The 13,677-nt window shown below is 44.0% G+C and overlaps 1 protein-coding gene across 2 annotated transcripts in view; it reads right to left on the bottom strand.

Annotated features, from left to right (window-relative positions):
• LOC138580591 (protein-glutamine gamma-glutamyltransferase 6-like) overlaps nucleotides 1-13,677 on the bottom strand; it is a 282,038-nt gene that overhangs the window by 24,005 nt on the left and 244,356 nt on the right. The gene's annotated exons all lie outside the window — the stretch shown is intronic.

Genomic DNA, 13,677 nt, shown 5'->3' on the forward strand with positions numbered 1-13,677 from the left:
TCTGAGTGTCTTAATACTGTACATTCACGTATTAAATTTACTATTGAAATTGGTGATCCCAAACTGCACTTTTTGGATGTTCAGTTAGAAATTGTTAATAATCAGGTTAAAACATCACTCTTTCACAAACCGACAGATGTTAATAATTTATTACATTTTATGGGTTTCCATCCGAAACCGATGATTGCTAGTCTTCCGTATAGTCAGATTTTACGGATCAACAGAATCGTTACGGATACTGATGAGTTTAAAATTGAATGTGAGTCACTTTAAAAAAATAAATTACGAAACAGGGTATCCAATACAACTCTTGAATGAGGCACAGAATAGGGCACTCTGCATTACAAGGGAGCAATTGCTTACTCCTAAGGCTAAGAAGGAGTCGGCTGCAATATTGCATATCTCTAAATTTTCTAGACAAAGTTGGCATGTTAAAAGAATTACACACAAACATTGTTCGATTCTACATCACGATCCGGTACTTTTGGAATTGTTCCCTACCCCACCAATGATGGTGTATAGAAGAGGGAGGAACATTAGAGATAGAGTTGTGAGAGCGGAAAGAGGTCCGAAGGAAACTCAGATGACATTTGTCTCCAAAAAGAAGGGCACATTCCCCTGTCTGACATGCAGTCACGCAATAATGTGGCTAAAGGTGAATATATTCTTCACCCACATACGGGTAAAAAAATCACGCGTAAAGATTTTGCCACATGTAGATCTACAGGGGTGATTTATAGCATTAAATGCCCATGTGGGCTAATGTATATTGGTCAAACAGCCAGATCGGCACGTGAAAGATGGACTGAGCATAAATCTTACATCCATTGTAAGAATGAAAAATCTCCAGTTGCGAGACATTTCAATATGTCCAGACACACGATTGCGCAATTAAGGTTTAATGTTTTGGAGGTGGTGAAGAAACCCCCTAGAGGGGGTGACTTCATGAGAATTTTGGCTCAGAGAGAGATGTTGTGGATTGACCTCTTGGGTACTTTATCTCCAAGAGGTCTTAATGAGGAGGTTCCTTAAATTGTTTTATTTAGCAGTCTATGGTATGGTTGGTAATGGGTTCATGTTTCGAAATATATATACATAGTAATGAGGTTTTGGTCTCAGAGTGGTTGGTTGTCTCACAGAGCTGCATACTGGGTGTCCCATTAGAGGTGAATAGATGAGTAGCTGGTTTGTTGATTTAAGGTTGGTTTTATTGAAGGTTGGTATTATTTATTAGGAGTTGTGTCCCTGTGATTTAAGTTTACTTACTTGGGTATATATTGGTTTATTTAGGTCACTTTTAATTTGTTTTTTAGTCTTTGTATTTAAGCATTAGTTATTATGGTTTACTCATGGTTAATTTATCATTTCATATAAATATTTTTCAGTGAGTCTTTTGTCTATGTTTGTGCTTCCTTGAAGACATATTTATTTATTTTTATCCTTTTCCTTTCTTCTCCCCTATTTCTGTGTTTTTGCACTATTTAGGTGAGCGGTATAAAAATGTTTTTGAGTAGACATTGGCAATGGTGGTAAACTTATATTTGGCGTTTTTCACTTCATTTCTTTATTCACGTGTGCGTGGATGAAGGGTTGGTTAATATACTGCCTTGCATTTTTTCCCAAAGTGTTTATATCCTGTTATTAGTATGCAGCAGAATTTTGTAGCCACTTTTTGTTGGCAGCTCCATTGTCCGCGTACATATAGAATTTTATGCAGTTTGCAGTATTCATTTACATTGCGGTCACGTGATTTCATCATGTGACCACCCGGAACTAGCATATAATGAGCCAGGAAGTGCACTTGAGGTTCAGAACTGTTCCATGTGAATGGGAGAGGAGTCGTTTAACTTTTTGGGAAGCGGTGTGCCTTGTAAGGTAAGACCAAGCTGTGTGGACGTTTTTGTTCCCTTTTCTTTCTTTGGAAAGGCGGCGAGTGTTAAAAGTGCTTTTATGTGTTTATTTTTCCAGTTCCACTGTACGATTCCACAATAGGCAGGAGGCCTCATGTTGGATGCGGATTACTTTATGTTTTGAAACTCTCTGAAGTCAGCATTCTGGAAGGGGCTGTAAGTAACAAGTAACACGTTTTGGGTAAATACATTACAGTGGAGGTGGGGTGATATTTACACAGTAAGTTTTTTGAAGATGGGCGATTTTAACTTTTAGTTTTTAGTAGAGGTGGTGGCACAAGGTTGATTTTTGAACTTGGTGTTTTCTTTGGTGTTTCATGGATTAGTTGGTGACTAAATATAAGTGTTTTTGAATGTTGGTTCATTTAGCCATTAAGGTATTGTAATTTAGTTTATTTAGTTGGTGCTTATAGTTATGTTTTGATATTCTAGAATTCTTGAAACTACACCATCTTGCTGACGACTGCAGGAGTCCCCGCAGGGATCCTGGTTTCTGTGCACGCTGTACACAGACGTACATTTAATATTCTTTGGCAATATTACAATTTGAAGGTACATATAATTGCTTTGTTTGGATTTAATTCACTTTGAGGTTTTATTTTTGGTGTCACACCAGTTGCACCACTGTGAATATACAACCACTTGACAAGATTATGTAGAAACTTTTGTGTAGTTATGTGTAGACATTACAATTAATGAACAACCTTTGTAGAATTTGTTGAGGTAGTTGAAATTTTGAGTGAACTGTGAGATGTTTTTTAATGGTATATATATCTATATTTGCAGATCTTCTGCTCCTGAAGAAGCGGTCATTCCCCGAAATGCATAGAGCTTGAAGCTACATTTTAAAAATTGGGAGTTTACTTCTTTTTCTGTTTTGATTTGTTTTTCATGCTGGCCATATGTGAAGCCAGTCGACATCGGTTTCTCTTGATACAAGCAAATATATGCTGTTATTCATTTTCTGCTTTGATATTTTTGCTTATAAAAGTTTAAATTCTATGAAAATTGACTGATTTATTTCAGCTTGTAAGGTGTGCAGGGGACGGGAGTGTCTTTAAATTTAGACACTTTTTGTTTTATATTTATCACAGGCTCCAGTGTCAGGGTGTGTATTCCTCCCCAGCACCCATAATTATTTAAATTTTTTTCCCAAAATGTGTATCTATCCTTTGTGAAAATAGGTGTGCTCCGATTGATATTTCTTTTTTATATTTCTTTTTTCTTCTTTTTGGCCACACTGGGGGAGAGACAGCGCACCTCTCCATGCGGCTGTTGCCGCGCGTGGTAGTCCTTTGTTGCGCAGTCAGTGGGCAGGCAGCTCCCCTCATTGTTGCTTTTGCAGGCCCAGTTGGATTTGGGCCTGCTTCATTGTTTTATTTTTCCATACTGCAGCGAACCTCTCTGCACTTCACCCAGGGGTGGGGGAGGGGCCGGGAGCTCACCTTTTTGTTGCGGCCGCAGCCGCAGTCGTTACATCTCCTCTTAGGGGGAGGGCGTAGAACATAGCCGCGTGGCTCCCTCCACTGCGGCTCATGCCACTTTCCCTTTTGGCCGTAGGCGCTGGCAGGCATGGTGGGGGAAGCTCCTCTTCACCACGGCGCAGGCCGCCAGCCTTTTCCTTCTTTACCCGGCGGATGCTGCTTTCCTCCAAGTTGCGGCTGGGGCCGCAGAGCAATCCCCCACCTCACGGTGGGGACAGCTCCCTGCACAGGCCGCTCCCTTCCATTGGGTGGATGCCGCGCATCCCGCAAAGGGATAGCTCGCCCCTCAGGGCCAACAACGCCACGGGAAACCACCGGCTGACCTCCTTCCTGGCCGCACGAGCACCCTCCTTGCAGAGGGCCGCAGCCAGGGAGGGTCGCGTGCAGGTCTCCTTTCACTTCACGGCGGATGCTGCTCGGTATCACGGGGGCAGCACCGCTCACCCAAGACGGGGCATATGCCTTCTGCCGCTCCACACCCCCATGGCCTGCGCCTGTTGTCATCGGGGCACACGGGCCTGCTGTTGCACCCTGCTGCAGTTTTTTTTTTCTTTCTCCTGCGGGCCCAGGTGGGAATGGGGCCGCAATCTTCTCGGGCAGCCCCCATACTCATGTCGAGGTCACCCGACGGGGCTCACTGGTGCGGCGATCACGCCACAGACTCATGGGTGGGGGTCACCCCACCCGCTCTGGATCACCGGAGCGCCACAAGTGGCCGGGGGCACCTGGCGCACAGCGGCCCCGACTCTGGGGGCACACAGGCCGGGGTTGCCACATTAGCTATGTTCACATGGCAGTGGGGTCACTCAGGGACGGCATTGCCCTGCAGGGGCACCGTCCTCGTGCTGGGCCCCGTCCTTGGGCCAAGCACCTGCAGTGCAGCACCAGCATGGTGCTTCAGGATTGACAATGGAGCCAGATGGTGGTCAGACTGCCGAACCGGAAGCGGCTCAGAACTTTTATTAAGTTGGTCACATGTGTAACCATGTGACCACACCAAAACCCTCTTGGAGATACCATGGCCCCTTACAGGGGTGCCATGCAACACTTGGTTGATCTTGCCTTTCTGTTAACCGGTGAGGCCTGGGCTCTTTAAACTTGCAGCATCCCATTGCCAAGAGGAACACTGCCTAAGCACTTCACTGCTACGACCCAGGCTCATTCATTAGTGCTCCCAAAATCGTATTTTCACATGCCGTTAATGCGTATCTTCAGCCTGAAGAGCTTTTTAATCTTGTTTGCTCTCCCTCATCTGTGTCATATGGAAAGTCGCTGGTTACTCCATCCCAGTCTCTTTGTGACTGTCTCTCCACTTTTTTTGTTAATAAAATGTGTGATATGCAGGGAAACTCAAAACCAGGAAATTCACTTTGGACAACTTGCCGGTTGCAGAGACTCACTCATTGTTCTGCTTTATGTGGAGGATATTATATGAGTCACGACTAGGATGAAGTCAGCGTCACCACTTGATTCCATCTCCCTGAGCGTCATTAAGGATATTGTCTTCGGCATAGCTCCCATAGTAACTCAGGCTATTAAATACTCATGTTCAACAGGTGTTATCCCTAGTGAGCTTAAACATGCTTTAGTGGCCCCGTTCTCAAGAAACCATCCTTAGATACAGCGATTCCAGCTATTATCACCCCATGCCTTTGCTCTGCTACATGCTGAAATTGTTGGAGGCACTTATTACACCATTGATTTCCGAAATCTTTTAGACTTTTGGTTTTTTCGACCACTTCCAAGCCAGCTTCCGCCCAGGTCGGGGCACTGAGAGTATTCTTGTCTCAGTGAGGGCTGATTTGGTCCATCTTGTTGATCAGGGTGACATGGGTGCCTTGATATTGTTGGACCAGTCCGTGGAATTTAATACTATTGACCACTCAATCCTGCTCGGTCGGATGTCATGGGCATGTTTCTTTGGCAAGGTTTTGACCTGGTTTAAATCATTCCTGGACAATCAAGCACAATCTCTCTCGCTTTTATCATTTTGCTCCTTGCTATTTTCTTTGTCTTGTGGGACCCCAGGGCTCAGCCTTGTTTCCCATTCATTTTAATATTTACATTCAACCTCTAGTCAAGCTGACCTACTTCCATGGACTCCGCTGTTACTCCTAGGCTGATGATACTCAAATCATCGTCCGGCTTAATCTTGCTCAGCCGGATACTGCGAATCAGCTTAGGGGTTGCTTGGAAGACGTAGGATGCTGGATGAGTGATAACTTGCTCAAGTTGAATGGGGGCAAGACAGAAATAGTTGAGGTTGGCCCCCCTTCTGCTGCAGTGTTATGGACATCCACCTTCTGGCCCCCAGTTTTGGGGCCCCTTCTTTCTCCAGTCACTACTGTTCAGGTTCTTGGAGGTAAGGTTACTGCCTCGCTGACTAATGAGGCCCACATAGCTGCAATTTGTGAGGCGGTTAATATAAGCTTAAAATGCTGTGGAAAATTATTGTTTTACTTCTTTCACAGTTCCATGCTTCTTTGGTGGCTTCAATGGTGATGAGCACTGTTGAGTATTGCAACTCACTCTATCTTGCTCAACCCATGTGTCTGACTCATCGCTTGAAGATGCTTCAGAATTTTGCAGCTACACTTATGCTTGGTTTATCAGGATTTCTATGAGAGGGTGGCGGAATATTTGCGATCAAAATTCCACCTGTATGTTCCTGGTCGCGGTCTCCACTTTATGGAATCTCTGTGTATTCAGGTTCCTCTTGTTTTAGACTTTCGCACATGGGGGGTTGAGCCTTCTGAGTAGCTGCGGCTAAGTTATGGAATGCGCTTCCATACACATTTATGTGCTACGGTGAACCATTATGATTTTCGTAAACTGTTGAAATCTCATCTCTTTTGAATATTGTTTTAATTCATAGCTAACTTCTGTTCTGTTGGGCTCCTAGCACCAAGATGCCCTTTGGGTGGACATTTCACGCTTTACAGATCCTTATTTTATTTATTTATTTGTATGGATTCATTATGAACCTTTACAAAAACATGGAAGATATATAAGACATATAAAACGTATAGAACAAGTAAAACATCTGAAACATACTAAAACCTGAAACATTTGACATTTATTGTTTCTTTGTCTCAGGTTACATTGAGACCTCATCACTTATATCGCAACATGTCACACCTAATAATTGTGGTCACTAAAGCACCTTTTCACAGTGGAACCACAGCCTGTTATTAAACAGTTAAAAATAGCTAATAATCGATACTACAAATTAAAAAAAACTAATTATAAACCCTTAGAACATCAATGAATAATTTGTGATTTCATTTCATTCTATTTCATGTCATTTCATCTAGCATTTTCCATTAGTCTTAATTAACAGAACCTAACAAGACAACAGGCCTTTTCCTCAATTGTGTGTACTCACGTTGTTCAAACACTTTGATATATCAACCCTGATCATATATAGTGCTATGTGGACAGATTGGAAATTGGAATTTAGAAAGAAATTCACAAATTCATCACTTTTTATGGCATCATAGCTACCTACAAAATGGCCTAGGGTAGTCATGTAGACTGTTCCCATTTTAGGGCACGATGTCAAGACATCTCTTGGTGATTCGATGTTTGACTGCCGCTTGCAGACTTGGCATATTCTTTGTTCAAGAGGGATATTAGTGTGGCTACCTTACAATGCAAGCACTGGTAGTTGGTTTACTCGCAGTTTCACCATGAAGTTACGAACAGCTGGACATGGGCATTCCAAGAGGTACTTTTGTGTTTTGAGGTGTTGATGGCTGATATATGATATGAATTTAAAATTTCGAAGTGTTTGGAGATGAGAATAGTTGTTGATCCAGTCACATTGTTCGAGTTTGTGTTTAAAAGTAGCCTTCAATACTACACATTTTGTCCCGCGTGTGTAGTCAGGACTCTAACTCATGTCCATGAAACATTCATCGTTCAATTTTACAAAGATATTGAAAGATTTTAAATCATAGTTTGTACCCATGAAATATAGCAGTGGCATTGAGGGAAACAGCGAGATGTAATATAGAAGAAACCTCTATGTATTAAGACCTGACTCTTTAGAGAAACTAGTCCTAATTCAATGTGGAGATAAGCCATTGGGGTAGATGGGCACAGGAGCAACAGCTACCTCCAAAACATTCCTTCCACTACATTAAGCCATGTGAGATCTTTCATAGCTAAAGCTTCAAAACCATATACTATGGCAGGTGTAAAACTTTGCTTATACAGTTTGAGGATACCTTCAATCGAGTATCCCGCAGTCTGATTCACAAATTTGCTGATCAAACAAGTCAGCTGCCTTGACGTCCTTTCCTTGTTCTCACAATGGATGTATGCTCCCCATCCACCCTCAGCTCAAGTTCCAAGTAGGGGTATCTATCTACATAATTAACTCTTTGAGAATCAATCTGAAAGTTTACTATGGTGGGCCTACTACCTGATACTAACTGTTACGCTCACCAGGTCTCTGCGGGGACGTCGGGGCACGGTTGCAGCCCTCCCTGGAACTCGCTCCCCTGGGTCAGGCTTCTTCCGCTGCTCCTGGGTTCTGGACTGTGATGGTTGTTGGTACTGCCCCTGCGACAATACGAGAGGCCGTGAGAATGGTTTGATGTGGCTGTGGTTTCCCTCGAACCCTTCTTCCCAGAATGTGGTGAGCATGCGCCTACCCATATAGTCTCACCTATTTAATTATGATGGCAAGCTCTCCGTCCTGCTTCTCACTGTAGGGGCACTTTAGATAGACCTTGTTTCTTCACTTGTCTATGTGCGTGGCAGCCCAGACCGGCTGTCACTGAACCACTTCAAAGGTAAGTATCCTTAGATAATGATTATTGTCTGTATTATTTTGTAATGTCTTTATCCTTGATTATTGTCCGTATCTCTTGTAATGTCTTTCCTTCTCCCCAATAGGTGATGTGAGGCCCAGCAGGATTGCGGTGTAAGAAGCGAGCCCTAATGGAGAACAGGGGAGTTTACGATGTCCCAATAGGTGGTAAGTTTGGTTCTAGGGTCAAGCGCGAGGATTGGTTTGTGCGCGACCTTAGCGTAATGTCCTTATAGTTTTTCTAACCTTGTTTGTCCTTTTCTCTTGCAAGGGATGGCCTGGCAAAGTCAGACTGGAATGCTGTTATCCAAAGATCTGCCGGCGGGTGATGGATGACTGGATCCGCGAGGATGCTGGCAGAAGATGGACTCCCGAGTAAGTGTTGAGACTGGGAACCGGGATCAGGGAAGGATGCGCTCTGACTGCGGTTGCTCCTGGAATCAGGTAAGGATGCACTCCGACTGCGGTTGCTGCTGGAATCAGGTAAGGATGCGCTCCGACTGCGGTTGCTGCTGGAATCAGGTAAGGATGCACTCCAACTGCGGTTGCTACTGGAATCAGGTAAGGATGTGCTTCAGGCAATGGTTATTGCTGGAATCAGGTAAGATGCACTTCAGGCGATGGGTATTGCTGGGTAAGATAAGCTTCAGGCGGCGGTGAGCGTTACGCTGCTATAAGCAGACTAACGCAAAGTGCTTGCATGCGGGCGGGGCAGGCATAAATAGCCTGGTCCCAGCCACACACCTTTGCTCTGACTTGTGGCCCCACCCTGCCACTCCCAGAAGATGCTGCACCTGCAGCCCAATGCACTCCTATTGCCCTGCCCGACCTGGATGCATGTGGAGGCCTTGCAGGGGAGAAAATAGCATGTGCACCAGAATAAAAGTGTGCAGAGCGCACTTTCTCATGAGTCTGGCATAAAAGGCGCCAGGACTTGGTCCAACTGGACCATATATGTAGTGGAGCTTGTGGTCCTTCCCCTGTGCCATGACACTAACATGATTTTAGTCTTATTCATGTTGGTCACTAGATCGTTTTGTTCTGCAAACCCAATGGGGGCCTTGAATTTATTTGTGGCTCTTTTTATTGTGTGGTCCAACAGAACAAGATTGTCAGCATAAAGTAGGCATGCAATGTGTCTGGGACGAGCTTAGCAGAGCATCCCTCTACAGCGAGCAATTTTGCTGTGTATAGATTGAACAGAAGGGCAGCCAGGATACAACCTTGTCGAACCCCTCTGTTCACATCTATGGGAGCTGTCACTGTACCAATACTGTCAAGTCGCACCGGTACACTATTACCAGAGTATAGATGTATGATGATTGATAACAGTCCTTCTAGACAGCCCCATTATTGCAGCTTCGTCCATAATGGATGCGATTGACAGAGTCGAATGCAGCACTAAAATCGACCCGAATTATGTAGATAGCAGGTTTTCCCTTTTGTGCAGCTTCACGGATCAATGCGTCTAATAGCCTAATGTTGTGATTGGTCGCAGAATTATGACGAAAACCAGTTTGGGTGTCATGTAATATGTTGTTTTCTTCCATCCATTTCTGGAGTGCTTACAAAGGTGGTGAACAATTTACCTGCGACAACCAGCATGGATAACAGTCTATAATTCGCAGGACATAATCTATCACCTTTTTTGTGAATCGGCAACAGGGTGGCAGTCTTTCATTTAGTGGGAATAGTTTTTTCTGAGCATACCTTACTGAATAGGACATACAATGCTTTTACCGAAGCCTCTGGATTGGATTTAAGGACAGAGTTAGACAACACATTTGGTCCGTATGCTCTTCAAGTTCACCCTGTGGATTTCACTGACACTAGGAGCTGATAGCCAGCTTCCCTCATAATCATTTTCAAATACTGCCACTTCTATAGATAAAGAAATTGACAAAAGATGTTCCTTCAACCTATACTGTGGTATTGGGTTCACCATTGTACATTGGGAATCTCCCTTGGCTCTGGCCAGCATTTGCCAAATAGATCTAATGTTCCCACTACAGAGTAATGCGAACATTAATTGCCACTACCCATTATGGACAGAATGTGTTTGCCTTGTTATCCAGCTCCTATACTCTTTTTTTAAACACCCAGTTTTTGCTTCATACCACCATTTACAAACAAGTTCTATTCGTGCACACCTGATTTGGTGCTGCATTCGGTGTTTTGCATCACATACTTCGATGTGAAAGGTGTTTTTATGCTTACTATCACTAATTGCAATTTGCTGGCCCATTTCCTGAGCTAGTGTCTCCATGCAACCATTAATGTATTCTACATTGCATCCTGCCGAGAAAATAGCTTCATCGAAGATGAGAGCATTGTTATATAAATTGGCCTTGCTGAGGTTTTTAGGTGTCCAACATATCCTGTTATCCAGATTGTTAACTTCAAGATCAACATGGGCTGTCAGTTTTTCATATTCAGTGTACATTTTCAAGGTGAGTATCAGGATATTGTGGTCACTAAAGTTGGTGTTACAGGATTCCATCTGTACAACCCTTTCTGAACAGTAGTTGGTTCCAAAAAAGTAATCTAGGGTGGAGGAACAAGCACCAGCAGACCATGTACACTGGCCAGGACAATCTCCAGCGGTTCGTTCATTGTACATCAAAAAACACCCACTCGCTAAGAGCATCAATCCACATCTTACTTTTCTGATTTCCTCTGAACAGTGCACACAAACATAATTACCACCATTTACCTTAAAATAAGCAGAGGAGAGTAAATGCAATGCAGGTATTCTACTACACATAAGGAGATCAGACATATTTGTGCGACCATTAGTAAATGTCCTGGGTCCCCTACTCAGGTTGAAGGTTTGTAATTCTCTCAATGCGGGGACGTCAGATTGAGGACAATCTGGAGGCTGGGACAGCACTGGTTTAACTTGACACATGTCTCCAGAGGCCATAAGGGCATGTTCTGCCAACAAACTTGTCAATTTTCTGTGCGCAGAAATAGGTTGGGGTACCAATATTGCATCATCATGTGGTCTAGCTAGTGGTTCATCAATCAACAATCGACTGGGCATTTCTTCTTGGATTTTACTGGATTTTTTACCAATGACATTTGCTCGGCTAGAATAAAAGTAGAATTAAGGGGGATGCAGGTTGCTTTTGATTGGGAATAGCTAACCTTTCCTTAGCTGCGTGTTTGCGTGCTCTGACACATTTTACAAGACGTCTCTATGGGTTTTGTACATAGACTACTCAGCAGCATCAACTTCACGTGTGTCAAAGACAATAGGGGTAGACATTGAATCACAATCAACACTTTCAAAGAAGGGTCGATGGACACTATCGGGTCATCATAAGCTAAAATGTTAGGGTCAGACACTTCACGTTGTGTTCTCAAGTTTAACTCTTTGAGAATTGCTCCATGTGTTTTCACGTCCTCAATTATTATTCAACACATAGTTTTAACAAAATCTTAACCAAAAATTGTAGAACACATTCAGACGTATCTACATTGTTAATTAAGGCAGAATCGTGACCGTTGTGGGACCTTTTTGAGGAACTTTCTTCAACATCAGTGTATCCCCTATAAGTACCCTATAAGTACTTGGGCAGAGATTTGATGACATTGACAGTCAATGTTGAGGAGACAGTCTATCTTGAAGAGTAGTATTGTGTCTATCGGGTGCAATGTCAACCTGTGTCACAGGGCTCTCCAAAATGTCAGCTAAGGCGTTGTTACTTGTGAGAAAATCGGCCTTAGTTAGAAGAGTTGAGCCAGCAGATTTCACCTGTATATTGGAAACGGGCCTGGCACACCTGGCAGCATATAACACATTGTGAGTAGTGAATTGTTTTCTATGTCTCTGTAATCTGCATTTGAAGCTTCAAAAGGTGGCTTATCTGTTTGGGCAACTTCCTGTGCTTCCACACAATTCACACGTGTGTTTGTTGGTTGATAGAAGGCTGTGATTTGTCCCACCTCAGTCATATTATTTTGGGCATTACAACAGCTTCTACATCAGAGTGGGAAGACATTCCAGTACATCAGAGCGGGTAGACATTCGAGGTGGGTCGGCACGATTTCCAGATTTGTATGCACCATCTCTTTTCGGTGGACGTTTACCACATATTTTTCCGTTCCAGGATTTCTGAGACCTGGTTTTCATCATGGCTTTACTCGGCATCTTTTAGGTGTATAGTGGTTTTAAAAGAGGCCACTGATGTAGTGCTGTGTATAGTATATCAGCGTACAATCAAAAAATGTAATAATCCTCCCTGGTACTGCCAAAACTCAAGGGAGATGAGTTTGTCGTTTTACAGGCACTCGGCACATCAGTCTTCAGTTGCTGAATACAGTGTGGAAAGGCTGTGTACTACCGATCGTAGAACACACTGCCGACCGACCGGTGTATCAAGCAACTGGAAACACAATAGAATGTGCTATGAGCTGTAATTTTGCACTCACACTCCCAGTTCTACCACTGTTGCGAACAAAGAAGCAGATGGGGATCAGGCAGATCTGGAGGTATCAGTCTATTCGGGACAAGTGGGTTGCCACATGTGTGAGAGGGGCTGAGAGAGGGTGATGGGATCAATGGGAAGCTATGCACAAGCTTTAAGGTCTCCTTCACAGTCGGTTGGAAAGCAGAAATCACTCACTGGTCTCTGTGCGCCAAGCTCCGAGCCCCAAACACAAAACACACTGTCCGCACACCGTGCCGCGTTCCGTGCATGCGCAGTCTATTTATTGAAGGTCCACCTCATGAGATGAACAGTAAAAACAGACTGCTACTTTTCCAAATGGGTGCAAGAAGAAAAGTTGAGACTTGCCGCCACCTCCCCACAAAGCACACTGTCAGCACATCCGTAACATAACATTACCACTGCCTTCCGGGCTGCTCCTGCAATCCGTGGTGCTCCCCACCAAGGGAGGGGAGAGATGCGTTAACAATTCATAGCCGCACCTCGCTATAGCAGGCCTATGAGACTCCCCGGGCTGCTGATGGCAGACACTGATTGGGTTGAGAAAGTAACTGACCCCCTCCCTTCCCGCTAATACAATACAAGCTGGGCTGCATCTGGCATATGCAGCCCAGCTAATCCTTAATACATGGACCCCAGCCACCCCTGCTGCTAAGATGGTGGGCTGCTCCTGACATGCCCACTAGACCTTTGCCCCCCCCCCATACACTGCTGCTCCCCTGCCTGCCTTTTGACCCCCGGTAGTACCTAAAACCAAGACATGCAGCTGAAAGGACATTAAGAGAGTTTGTATATATGTCTATTTCGATTCCAGATTATTCTTTTTTTTAAGCTAAAAAATTGCTTGCGCACTGGGGTAAAAGGAAATATCTATATATCACAAACAATAACTAAAGGAACACATCAGAGTGTCGTTATCTGTGCTTCCTCGTGCGTGGTCACTAGTTATCAGAACCTTGCGTTTCTTTAGCAGGGGCTTTGGGCAACCCAACCATAGCCTCTCTTACCCACCCCCA

The sequence above is a fragment of the Ambystoma mexicanum genome, chromosome 3p (assembly GCF_040938575.1).
Source record: "Ambystoma mexicanum isolate Mex_15411 chromosome 3p, UKY_AmexF1_1, whole genome shotgun sequence".
NCBI lineage: Eukaryota > Metazoa > Chordata > Amphibia > Caudata > Ambystomatidae > Ambystoma > Ambystoma mexicanum.